Source organism: Pezoporus flaviventris, unplaced genomic scaffold (genome assembly GCF_033815535.1).
Source record: "Pezoporus flaviventris isolate CSIRO_AGI_PZ_B2104156 unplaced genomic scaffold, CSIRO_AGI_Pfla_v1 ptg000046l, whole genome shotgun sequence".
Classification (NCBI taxonomy): domain Eukaryota; kingdom Metazoa; phylum Chordata; class Aves; order Psittaciformes; family Psittacidae; genus Pezoporus; species Pezoporus flaviventris.
The window spans coordinates 3,384,775-3,398,204 of record NW_026892594.1 but is presented as its reverse complement, the minus strand read 5'-3'; the positions used below and the strand labels follow the sequence as shown (position 1 = coordinate 3,398,204).

At 49.8% G+C, this 13,430-nt stretch overlaps 2 long non-coding RNA genes across 4 annotated transcripts in view; both read right to left on the bottom strand.

Annotated features, from left to right (window-relative positions):
• The window catches only part of LOC133276800 (uncharacterized), a 123,026-nt gene extending 110,598 nt beyond the window's left edge, over positions 1-12,428 (bottom strand). The window contains exon 1 of one of the 3 annotated variants that reach the window (XR_009745998.1): positions 12,387-12,428. This is a non-coding gene — a long non-coding RNA (uncharacterized LOC133276800). Of the gene's footprint in view, positions 1-11,339; positions 11,846-12,386 lie in introns of those variants that run through there. The other 2 variants (XR_009746001.1, XR_009746000.1) reach the window with 2 other exon arrangements.
• LOC133276801 (uncharacterized) overlaps positions 1-13,430 on the bottom strand; it is a 459,153-nt gene that overhangs the window by 120,216 nt on the left and 325,507 nt on the right. The window lies entirely within an intron of this gene.

The window sequence follows — 13,430 nt, the reverse complement described above, 5'->3', positions numbered from 1 at the left end:
CTTCAAAATGTTAGGATGGCAATTTTGAAGATTTCCAAGACCCTGGATGCTCTGATGGTTAGAATCTTTCTTCTAGCTCTAATAATGGAAGTAAAAATAACTGTCCTTCAGATAGGGTTTGATTAAAGTACAGATTATATAGCAATTATACAGCATCAAGCTTCCTGTGCCAAATGACAAGACTGAGAAACCTAAAAAGCCATTTCCAGTTCAATATTCCTCCTAGAATTTACCTGCAATTCTGCAGGAGTATCAAACCCACCATCAGCAGAGAGTATTTCAGTGCAGGGAATCACAGAATTATCAAATACTGAGGAAATAAGGAATAAACCTGACCCACAAGTTCTGCTATTTATAATGACCCCTTCAGCAGTAAAACAACGGCCAAAAACCTCAACACAAGTCTTCAGAAAGGACCTAAAAGTCTCCTAAGCAGATAGATATTCTAGTTTTATGATCATAAAGAAATACCTTACAGAAAACAGAAATATATACTTCATAATGCAACAAGAAAGGGGAATAATCACTACCCATCAATGGCATACCTCAGTGAGAACAAGGTCTTCTTCCTGATTTCCTCCAGTCTGAATGAGCACTACCAACATCAGCTATAGCAGCTCACAAGTTACTCCATCAGCACACACCACTGCTGCTGAGCAGGTCAGAGCACCTCTAAACACTGAACACACCGTAAGCAACACCGATACCTACAACAGGCTTTAAGATTCACACATGCAGTAGGGCACTACAACCTCACTGAAGTCCTCATTTAGACTAACGCATGAGTAATGAGACAATGGTAATTTTATGGGCATACAACCTAAAAGATTCCTTTAGCAGCTCAGTCCTGGAGGAATGTCTACTGCACTGGGAGTAAATCAGACCTGAATGCCCCAGATCCTGATAAGGAAAGGGCACATCAAATCCTCTGAGAGAAAATAACCATGATTATAAATGAATGGTAAGGAGCCATGTAACAGGAAAACATGACATTTCCAGCATGTGGCCAGGTGCTGTGATGGATCCCATCGGTTTAAGGTACAACGTAAGAACAGGTGAGTTTTAAACACTGGAAGATAAACTCTTCAAAAGCCAGCATTACCGTGGGCCAGCACATTAATCTACTCGTAGCACAATGCCATATCTCTCCATGAGATCCAAATTTAAGATTCCTGCTTCATTCCTGAACCAGTTTTTGCACCAGAACTTCAGGCACCTGACATCTCTGGAATTAATTCCTTCACCAATTCAGTGGTTCAGCCAAGAAAAGGCACCAACCCTCCTGCAGTTACACAATCAAACACCAGCACTTGTAAGAAAGGGCAGCAAGCAACCGAACAGGTATCTTTAGGATTATGGCAGATCCAAGCAGAAATTCAACGTGTAGGAGGCTGGGTTAGCAAAGGTGAGACTTCAGATACTGCTACCCTGTCATACAGCCAAGTACAGGCTGGCAAACCCTCCTGTGGGAAGACATGCTACCTTCACCACCCAGGAAATAGGCAATATAATAAAGAGCATATAAAATTCAACTGATGGACCTCTGCAGTCAGCAAGAGGGAGTTCAGCTGGTTCAGCCTGGAGAAGAGAAGGCTCCTGAAGGGGAGACCTTAGAGCAGCTCCAGTGCCTAAAGGGGCTGCAGGGAAGCTGGAAAGGGGCTTTGGACAAGGGCCTGTAGGGACAGGCCAAGGGGAATGGCTTTAACCTGCCAGAGGGGCTTTAACCTGCTCCAGTGGAAGGTGTCCCTGCCTGGGTCAGGGTGTTGAAACTCCATGAGCCTTAATGTCCCTTCAACCCAAACCAGTCTGTGACTTGATGGAGAATGCCTAACAGTATGTACTAGGAGCATGAGTTCCTAATAACCACATGAAATACAGAGAAGTTTTATGAGTCGTTCAAATTTGACCTCTGCTACAGAAGAAACACTTCTGTTTAACTTTTCAGATCAAGCTTTGCCAGAAGAGACCCCCACCTACATCTGCTCTCCCATGCCAGTCATCTGCCTCTTCTTCACAGCCTGATCTTCAATCTCATCCAGCCTGGGTTTCTCCATGCGCTCTCAGTCCTCTCTTAGGAACTGCTGCCCACAGACAGCTCCCCACTTCCTCACTGCCTCCTCTGCTGTGCCCCCTTTGCTGGTGATGCTGATGCACACACACCGAACACCCCACTAAGGCAAGCTGACTGTGGATGTGTCTCAAGACAGTCTGAACCACCCCTTCCCCTCAGGGCTCAGGAATCCCATTCCCAGATGTTAGCAGACTCCTCCTCTGGAGTCCCAACCTCTCTTATTCACAACCCTCAAGGGAGATGAAGAACTTAGAGGAGAAGTGCAAATACAAACAACTTAAATCCTGAGCTATCAGTGAAGCTGGTTAACATAATGTAATACTTAAATATGCTCTCTTAAACCACAGGAGGGATTCAGCAGGAGATGGTGCTATTAATATAAATGGTATTTAACAGAACCCCCAAGAGCCACAGAACACAGAAGTAGAGGGGTCAGTTGAAAAAAACCCACATCTTCACAACCCTCATCCATTTTCAACTAAAATAATGCTAAAATTAGACTCCAAAGCCAATTCTGCTACAAAGTCAGTCTTAAAACTAAGTATTCCGAGAACATCCATCTCATTCACACAGAGGAGATGCCAGGGAAACACAGACCTTATAACCACAGGATGCAAAGTCACTTACTCACAGGTCTACAGAAAAAACAGGTCTGACCATCCCATTCCTCACACAAGAAAGCTTTAAGTTATGAACCACACGGCTGCAAGCCATAGGAGCATTACCTTAAGCACTCCTAGGAGCATAAAATGGATTTTGCATGCATGTTCATGCTTGAAGTACCAGGTAGCAGCGAGGCGCAGGAAAAGCAGGAAACATTATGACTGAAAGTTCATTTTAGAGTCTGATCATGCTAAACTTCATACAACTAACAGGAGAGGAGCTGCATCAGGCCCACCGCTCACAGCAAGCATAAAGCACGAACATGACCTACCGACTGCTGCTCTTCCTTGCTTGATATTCTGCTCTCTTACAGGGTCGTTCTTTACACTTCCAGAAGCAGCGAGCCACTAAGATAACCTGGCACTCAGCAAACAGGCAAAGGCAAAGGCAGAAAAACAACCGAGGAATCATGGATGTCACCTGCAGGAAAAGGAAGAACTTCTTCACCCCTATTTGTTTCCCAGCAGCAAAGCAGAGCCAGTACAAGCAGGGACAGCAGGCACAACCATAAAGGAACAGATGAAAATGGGATAATGGAACAACCCCGGAATGAAGAATCACAGCAACCTCTCCCAAACACTGGATGCATTTCTGCCCACGTTACTGAAAAGAACAGTTTAACAGCACTGTTTCATCTCTTTGCAAAGATTTACAGCTCAAATACCAAAATGAGTAAGCTGAGCATAGTCTGCCCAGGATAAATTTTGCAGGCTAGAAGAGATGCCGGTTTATATGGCACCGTTAGGGGTACACACTAATTCTTGGTGACACAGCTACCAAAGAGACTACATCTGAAAGGCTCACAGCTGACTTCCAGTTCTAATGTAGCTGGGAAGATTCTTCCAAAGTAGCAAGATTAGGAAAACAGATATAAATTAAAGTCCTTGTCTATTAGGCACTGTATGCACATCACAAACCTGCTTTTCAGAGTAGACCTCATACAGTCCAGTAAATACAGTTTTTAGTGGTAAATGATCTTCTAAGGAACTGCCAGAAAACACATTTACTACTTTATCAGCCCATAGCATCTGGAACAGAATTACAATTGTTGATGATAATAGGAGCACTTTGTCATTTCAAAGAAAACATCAACAAAAGGCATAAAACCAGCCAGCTCTATCCTACAGAGACTACGACCAGAATCACATTTGACATTACCAAATGCCTTTAGTGGTATTTACCCGACTCAGGAATTAGGAGAATCATCTTACTCACACCTCAAAAGTCACTTTAGCCACAGGAACACCAAGTTTGCTTTACAGGAAAAGGCAAGAAGGGGTTGGTTTTTAAAGCAGCAGTCTGTAAACTACAGAGGCATGCAATACATCCTGCAAAGGGGGAAGGGCATGGAAAAGTTAAGAGCTACTGGTTTAGAACAAAACAAGGGCTATAAATGAACAGACCAGCTTATCTGCAAATGTGGCATGTGCAAAACACAAGGGAGAGAGAAGCAGCATTTACACTAAAGGACACTTAGAGAGGAGCAGTGAGAGCTTCAATTTGGAGCCTGGAAACAGTTGCAGAGCTGATGCTGCATGTTTACTTGCAGTAGTGGAGGACTGGAGCCTGCCACCCAGGCTGCCCCTTTTTTCCATGCTTATGTAGTAGCACTGCTCCAAAAGATGCTTCTCTTCCATCACAGTGTCAGGTGCCTGGGTTAACCCATCAAGCACCTCTAACAGCATTTTCTGCCCTCCTATATTGTGCAATTTTGGTCTCAAATGCACATTGTTGTTGCTTACAGGTGCCACTCATTCATTACTGAAGTAATACTGCTTTTGAGTACGTCACCTTTAACCAGTAAAAACATTTCACAGAATCACAGCCTGGTTTGTGCTGGAAGGGACCTTAAAGCTCAGCCAGCTCCAACCCCTGCCACAGGCAGGGACCCCTTCCACTAGAGCAGCTTGCTCCAAGCCCCTGTCTTCAACCTGGCCTTGAACACTGCCAGGGATGGGGCAGCCACAGCTTCTCTGGGCACCCTGTGCCAGCGCCTCAGCACCCTCACAGGGAAGAGCTTCTGCCTAAGAGCTCATCTCAGTCTCCCCTCTGGCAGGTTAAAGCCATTCCCCTTGGCCTGTCCCTACAGGCCCTTGTCCAAAGCCCCTCTCCAGGTTTGCTGTAGGCCCCCCTACCACCACCTTTAGGTATTTCAGTTCACAACTGACTGTTACCTCTCCCCAACCGCCACCTCTTTTTCTTCTCTCCACTATTCAGCAAGAACTTCCTCCTGAGTGTCAGCAATTCCACCAACAACAAGGACCGGGAGAACAGTTTCCCGCTGAACTCTGCCCCTGTTAACTCCCTTTAAGCTCAACACCAGGAATACATGAAAAGTGCAGTTTCTGTAACACCAGAAAGGCTGCATCCTCCTAAGCCACACAAAACCACCCCAAAACAAACACACACAAAGAAGAAAAGAAAGAACTCCAAAATATTCCAGATGACAGCGCTATGGTCCCGGCTTTTCAAACAGCAGATATACCTGGTATTAGTGAACTTAAGTTGCTCATACAACACGGAACTGGAATGAAGTCAGGGCACTACTCAAATTTAAAGCGTCTTTTACATTCAGGATACTGATTTCTATGTCAATATTGGTTTAGGGGTATCTCTGCATTACCAAAACCTGACATGGTTAACAATCCAAAGATTAAAGCTGGTTCACTTCCTCTTCTACGGGAAGGATTCACACTTCTCCATCAAATCTACCAGAATTAGCTGTGTTTCCAGGACAATGATCCTTGGAGAAGTAGCAGGTCCCATAGTACAGTATCCGTAACGCTTTCTGTTTCTAACAAACAACTACAGATGCTGTGCACACGCAGAAGAAGGGAAGCATCAGACGATCCAGCTTGAACAGGGGCCGTGCTACAGCTCTAGAAGAGAGCCAGCACCTTTGAACTGGGGCTGACGAGGAAGCTGGAGTGGGAAGAAGACCACGCAGAAGCCCACACCGCCGTTTCGGGCGGCGGTGGCAGCGGGGGGGCCCAGCACGGAGCGCTGCACTGCTGGTCTCCTCCCGGCAGAGGGCAACGCCACTCACCCATCCCACCGCGGCGCTCCGAAACCTCTCCGCGGCGAGCGGAGCATTCCATGGCATCGCCGACATCCGCCTCCCAGCACACGCAGGATGAAATCCACGGCAGCGTTTTCACCGCGCTGCTCCGCTCGGCGTTTTCTTACCCGCGGATTTGCCATACAGACATCTTACCAAGGGAAAAAAAAGCAGTATTCATTGCTTTTCACAGAGCTCGAATCCTGCTCTCGATCAATAGGATAAAGGTAATCCCGATTATCGCAGGTCCCTGGGACACTGCCGGGAAGTCACAGAAATTGCCATAGCAAGATGTCCCAAGCACTACAGATGACACAGCAATATTCAGTCGATGTGAACAGAATAACATGTGAAGTTCTGCTAAATAAAGCAAGGGGGAAGGAGGAGGTGACACAAACTGCAGAACTCGCAGTGATACAGCAACTCCCCCTTGTTAAAGGCTTTTAACAGCGCTCTCCGCTTACACAACACACCCAAACAATAGCCAGAAACGTCCTATTCCTCCTCCTGCTGAACGTAAACACCATGAGCTGCATCTCCTGCCTCCCCGGAGGCTGTCTTGATGGGCAGAGCAAGAAGCCTCCCAAAAATCAGAGCACAAAGATAAGGTTCGGCTCCAAAGCCGAGCTGTCACCAGCCACCCGACGTTTGGCCACACGGAAACACCTCACTACTGATTACAGTACTCAAGGTAACACTGAGCAAATGCTTTTTCTTTCAGATTATGCTGAACCTGAGCATCGGTTCGATTCTACCTTATTCCCTCTGTAATTTATGAAGTCAGGATCTGCTTTCATTTTGCAACTGAAGCTCCTCCAGCAGCTACTACGGTGATGCTAAAATTCAGCAAGCTGAACACAATAGAGTTATTATTCAAAACAGCATATTCTCCAGGTATTCCACACACAGTGAATGCAAGAACCATATTTCTGCTCTCAAAACGTGTATGCTACCAAGAAACCACACTTTGTGACAACACAGATGAAAAAGCACTAGCCCAAACTCAAGGTTTATTCCGCAGGGAGATCCAAACTCATTCTGCTGTACACGGAGAAGTTCTGCAAACAACGTGCAACCCAAGTCAATAAGCACTATGGAACATTAAGGATTAATTCAGGCTCTGAATTAACTGCCCTCAAAGTGCTGTATTTTGGGGTAGCATACAGATAAACCAGCATGTTCCTGCGAGCAAAGAGGGGGGCAGAAATACCTCGATGCTGCAGTAGGAGAGCATGATGCTCACCAGGTTTTGTCTGCTCACCCCAGCTTCCCACCAGGCAACTCAGCCCTGCTTCTGACCATTTAGAGATGGCATAAAGGGGAAGATATAGATCTATATTAAGGAAACCTATGTTACTGGCATGCTGACTTCCCAAGTTGAGCATTCATGAAAGCACATCATGGGTCTGGCTGCAAAGAGAGTAAGATTTGAAATACAGGACAGCAAAATATGTTGGTACCTCTGCATTTACCTACTCTGCTTACTTTCTACTTAATAGCACAATTTATATTCTTAAATAGGACCTGATCCTTAAGACATATTTAGAGGACTGTTCCTAAAATCATGGCTTATAAATGGTCCTATAAATGCCCTTTAAACCTTTTGTTTCTCAGCTTATTTTGTTAATACTTTGGTAACAAGTTTTTAGCCTAGCCAGAATAATACTAAAACAAACCTTCACCATCAGCAGTGCTTCATTAATGCTTCATAACATAGTAATCATGAAAAACAACCAGAACTCAACAGCACACTGAGATTTAGCACTGTAAAACCCAATTGCAGAGTAGCATCTCTCCTCATCCACAAAACCTCCCACGTTTAGACTACAGTATAGTCTAAAATATTATCAAGTCATACATAAACCGTATGACATAAAATATAAGTCTTCAAATAAACCCTTGCCAGTCTTTTGACATTTTTCAGTGTCCATATTGATTAAAACTCTTCAAAACAAGCATATTAAAATTATCCCCGTTTTTCTTGTCCTGCCAAATACATCACTTCATAAAAGAGACTTAGAAAACGTTTTCAGCTTAACTGCTTTACTCCCATAATGGATATTTTTGCTACACAGATATCAGCCTTCCCGAGATGTCCAAACTTTTGCCAGTGAAGAAGCACAATACTGGAGGCATTTAAGAAATTCCTTCTGGGATTCAAGGCAGTCCATGAAAATTCACTCATTAGGGACCCTTCAAGTGCCCAGATCAGGAATCTCCAGAAGGATAAAAATCTCTGACCTTGGTAAGGGTAAAACTCGGGAACAAACAACTCCAATTTCCAGCCTTGCTGTGAGACAAGGCTACGTCTGCTGGCGGAGGCGCAGCACCCCTAAGGACTGACAGGGGATTTTATACTGCGTTTTCCATGAAATCCAACCCCAAAAAAGAATCCTGTCCATGCTTAAAGTCGTGACAAACAGCCCCATTAATTCCATCTCTGGCCAGTTAGAAAGCTGCGAGGCAGGACCCAAAATTATCATCAAACTGACTTGAAAGAACTGGTGGGCAGAGATTATTTGTTTAACTTTGTGTCTCAGCGTTCCTGCCTGCAAGTACTCTCACCCTTTACGTTATGGCACTTTCAAACTCATATTCTAGTACTACCAGTGCTTCCAGGAGCAGGATGCTCATGGAAAAAACACCATGTAAATATAGTGGGATCAAGTACAGTTGTACTATACACCAGAGCACAGAAAAAAAACCCGTAACTCTATGTTTCCACTTTTAAACTTGAAAGAAATATAGTAAACACGTGATTACAGCAATTAAAACCAAAACATCTAGCCTGGATTAAAGAGATCCTCTTAATTTTAACCACGTAACAGGCTATTAGTTGCATAAACAAACGTGTCTTTAAAAGTAAGATCACAATTCCCTTTATTAAAACAGACAAAAAGGTTTCCCTACTTCCTATTGCAAAACCAATGCGAATACTAGCTTAGGTATTTCCTCTTCAGATGCTTTTTAAAGTCCTGACAAAAAGTATAATACCGACTTCTTTGCTACTGAAATTTAGCAAAATGAAACACTGGGGACCTCTTAAAGAAATAAATCAGTTCTGTTTTGCATAAAAAGGGGGCAGAACTGGCACAACATGGATTTTTTCATAGCCCTTTTTTCATATACGGTGTCTTCCTCACCACAACAGCTCTGCAGAACACAGTGTACAGCACACATTGTGCCTCGTCATGAGCTGACAGCAACCGAAGGGAAGGGGAACCAAGTTACAAAACGAAGTATTTTTGCCTCTGTCTGGCCGGGAAGATAAATGATCTTGGTGGTATTAAAGAGAAATGGGATATGGGGATCCAAAGAGCTCATTTTGCATTAACTGCCATCTCCCCAACAAAACCAAGAGAAAGCAATTTCCTGGTGCATCAATTCCACCAGCAATTCCACGTACACTCCCAAGTCAGAGACGCTGGCAAGCTCGCACTGCGCACCTCCTGCTAGTCTCAGATATCTAACAAACCAACTGCTCCCTATTCATTTCCTATTTTAAGCTAGGTTTTTCTCCCCCCCCCCCCCCCCCCCCCCCCCCCGACATGCAGATACGCCCATACAAACCAATCAGCTGTAATAAACATATTCCTGCAAGTTAACAGCCTTTCAAATGACTCCAACACAAAACATCAGCTCCCCACAAGCATAAGTGAAGCACTCCCAAATACCACCCCAGTCCTTTCACCATCCCAGGGCGTTTCAGAGCCATTACCCTTCCTGTTATTTTAAGGCCACATTCCCTCCTTGTCAACCCCTGTCAGGATCTGGAAACTCTCGTCATTTCACATGCAAAAAAACTCTACTGATAGAGTTACGATGGAAGAGAAGTGAAAGCACATGAAGCATCATAAACCGTCCCCTGATCCATTTACTCCACTAGACCAGCAAAAAGATGCAAACCTTATTTATCTTTCCATCCTCCTTCTCAATGTCTGTATTTATAGGGCATTAAAATCCTGCTACTCCTAAAGAAGACTCCTTTTTACTGCAACTCCAAGCCAGTTCTAAATATCCGTTCACACTCCTTGCCATTAGTTACGAAACCACCTCCCCTCTTCTTGACCTATTCTCGTTCATCTACTGTTATTTAACTCTTTAAGGCTATTTGAGAGTCGCAGCGTCACTAATCATGATGTAATTCTTAGGAATACATTGCATTTTATGTTTCTGAATAGCGCAATAGGCACGTACACAGCAAAGACCACAGATGCAGGGGGGTTTCACCCCTCCTACACTTATTCTAAACCAAAACACATTGGCTATCTAGAACAGCAATCTCTCATAGCCTTTTTCATCTCCCCAGCCCCGGAATCTTTAGCAGTGCAGAAATCAGTGTAATGAACACAAGCCTATAGAGAACACACGTCCTTTGCTTCCTATTGACCCCAGAGAAGTTGTTTGCAGGCAGCCGGGGTCCACTCCCTGCAAGCCGCAAGCCACTGATCTAGAACCGAGTATCCTCTTACTGTTTGTTCTGCTACCCGAGAGCTTCCATTAAAACGGCATGACGTTCCTCGGCTCCAAACCGACCAGTCTTTTACACGCAGCCTATAACACCCGTTCCTCCACAGCTTCCCATGAAACCCCATTTCCAGGAACAAAAGTCGTCGGACAACGAAACACCGTGGTTTCAGACACCTCGTTTTGCCGCAGATTTGGACGCGGCACAAGTCCTTCACGCTAAAGGCTGCCCAACCTACCTATAAATAGGCTCAAAGCTTCAGGCTCAGGAGACCGACAGCTAAACACGATCCTGCGCTACCTACGTGTGCGACAACGCCGGGGCAGGCAGGTACGCAGCTGGTTTATACCGGAAAAGGGGGGGGAATAGACAGAAAAGGATTTAAAGCACCGATTGGGTATAGCCAGTTGTGCTCTGGAGAGGAATGCCTCTCACGGTGCCATGGCTTGACCCACGAGGTTTAAGGGGCCCAAGGGTGGGCGCAGCCCGAAGGGGGCAGAGGGTCCCTGCTCCCCGTTCCTCCCCCCTAGGTCAGGAGGGGGTCTCGAACCCGTGTCCCCCGGTCACCCCCTCTCCCGGCGTGGCTAACAGCGGCGGGGCGAAGGGGGTTGGTGGGCGGGGCGAGTCCGCGTGACCGGCTGAGCCGGCGGCACGTGGCCCCGACCATAACAAACAGGCGGGTGGGCGGGCGCGGGGCTCGCGCCATGCCAAGGGCGGGCGGAGGGGAGCGGGGGGGGGAGGGGGGAAGCGGGTGAGCAGCGCGGTGATTGGTCCGGAGGGGCGCGGTGGGCGTGGCCTCACGGACTGGAGGGGGGGGGGGGGGCTGTCCCGCCGCCTTGCTGCAGTGCTGAGGAGGCGCCAGGCGGGGGCCGCGCGCGCTTCCCGCCCAAAGACCAACACCACCCCCCACCCCCCCTCCGTTACCCCCCCCCTCATGGCCGGCCCTCGCCCTCACACCCGCAACACCCGCGGGCCCCGCACCGCCGCTGCCCCGCTCCCACAGCGCCGATTCCCCCCCCCCCCTTCCCGCTTCAGCAGCCTTCCCCTCACGCCGAGCGCTTCGCCCCGCGCCCCTTCACGCGCGCACCCACCTGTGGGGCCGCCTCCATCACCCGCGCAGGAGCTGCGGGAGGGGACGTGCTAAACAGACCCCGCTGCCGGCGGCACCGCCTGTGTCACGGACCCGGGCGAGCGGCGGCGCGGCCCGGCCCTCCCCGCCCTCCTCCTCCTCCTTCCCACCCCCCCACCCCCCCCGTTCCCCTCCCGCATCTTGTTTTCTCCATACGCACTTCGAAATGCGGACCGGCCCCCCCCCACACCCGGGGTGTTTTGGGGGGGAATCGGTGCTATTTTGGCTCCATTCGGGATACCCACGCAGCGAGGAAAGCAACGCAGTCCCGTCCCTCCTCACACACACCCCCCTCAACAAACCGCAGCTCGGCTGTCACTTGGCTTTTCCCCCGCACACACACACACACACACACACACATCGCGACAGGCAAGCCCCCGCCATGTCGCGACAGCGGCCCGCGCACCTGCCGCGCACCGTCCGCCGCGCACATACCCATATAGTTGCTGCCTCCTACCAGCGGGCAACGGGGGATGCTCACCCGGCTTCTCCCTTCCCCTTGCGGGAAGGCGAGCGCTGCCCGCAGCCCCTGCGGAGCACCCGGGCCGGGGGTGCTCGGTGCTGGCAGCCCAGGTGCGTGAGGGCTTCAGCGGGCGGGGAGAGCAGCGGCGAAGGGAAGAGGGCGGCGGGAGCCGGGATGGATCGAGCCTCCCTTTCCCTCCCTTTTCCCTCCTCACACCAACCACCCCCTCCCCCCCCCCCCCCCCCGCCGCTTGTGTTTACCTCAAGTTTGAATTTTATCTGCGCAACATGAGCTGGAATGCGGACATGGAGGGCGCGCACCCGCCCCGCCGCTCCGCGGGGACACGCGGCACCCCGGCTCCGTCCTCCCGCACGCACGCACCCCCTCAGCCCGCACCCCGACACCACCACCCCGCCGCTCCTCGCACCGCCACCGCGCAAACATGGCGCGGGCGCCGCGCACCGCCACCCCCTCAGGCGGGCCCCCCCCCTCTCCCCGTCGCCCTCCCCAGCCCGCGTCCCGCCGGTAACTTACCTCCGAGAGCGGCCGCTGCTCCGCCGGTTACTAGTCCTCCTCCGAAGGGGGACGGTGCCACACAGCAGCCCCATCAGCGGGGCCGCCGGGCGCCGAGACAGGTGCAGGCGCGGCGGGCGGGCCGGGGTTGGGACCCGGGGCGGTCCCGGGGAGGGGGGTACCGCTTCTTCCCCGCCGCCTCCCCGACCGCTTCCCTCCCTCCGCACAACGTTGTTTCATTATATCATGTCCATCATGTGACGCCCGGAGGCCTCTCTATGGAAACTTAAAGGGGACTTTCATGTGACGACGGACACCGCGGAACGGACCCACCGCCTACGAACGCCGGGCAGCCCCGCAACTCACCCGCACCTCCTCACACCCCCACCGCCCTCAGCCTTGCGGCTCAAGGCGAGTAGCTGCGCTTGCTTTGCTGTCATTATTGCTGGTAATGAGAATAATTAGAGCGGGTTGTTTCGGGTTTCCTCCTCTCTTTACACCGCTGGTCGCTAACGGGAAACAACCGAACGGGCGCTTCTAAGGGGTGGACCCCGCTCCTGGACGGTGCGCGACATGGTGCACGGCGGGTGCTGGGACCGGTTGGGACATAAAGAAATAGAAAGAAAACTGAAAAGGTAATAAAAAGGGGGGAGGGGGGGGTGAACATTGTTTGTGCGAGGCTGAGGCTGCTGGAGACGGGAGCGATGCCGTGCGGAGCGGCCGGAGGCGGTGGTTAACCGCCGGTTGGTGGGGGAGCGGTTCCCCGCTCTCACCTGTAACACCGCCGGTTCTCCACGGAGGGTTGCAGGCGCTGGAAGGAGCCGTACGCTCGGCACTGCAACAGCACAACCCCCGTGTACAAAACAGAGGAGCGAAAAGGGGAAGAAAGGAGCCGTTTTCCGCCCCTGGAGCAGCCCCCGGGGTCCCGCCGCCTGCCCGCGTTCCTCAGGCTGCTGTTCCGCCTGCGGTGCTGAAGTGGGTTTGTTTTCCCAGCTGTCCTCCTGCCCCCAGGATTTTGGATGAGATCTGGGACGTGAAGCCCACCAGCTCCAGCGCCAACCCCCT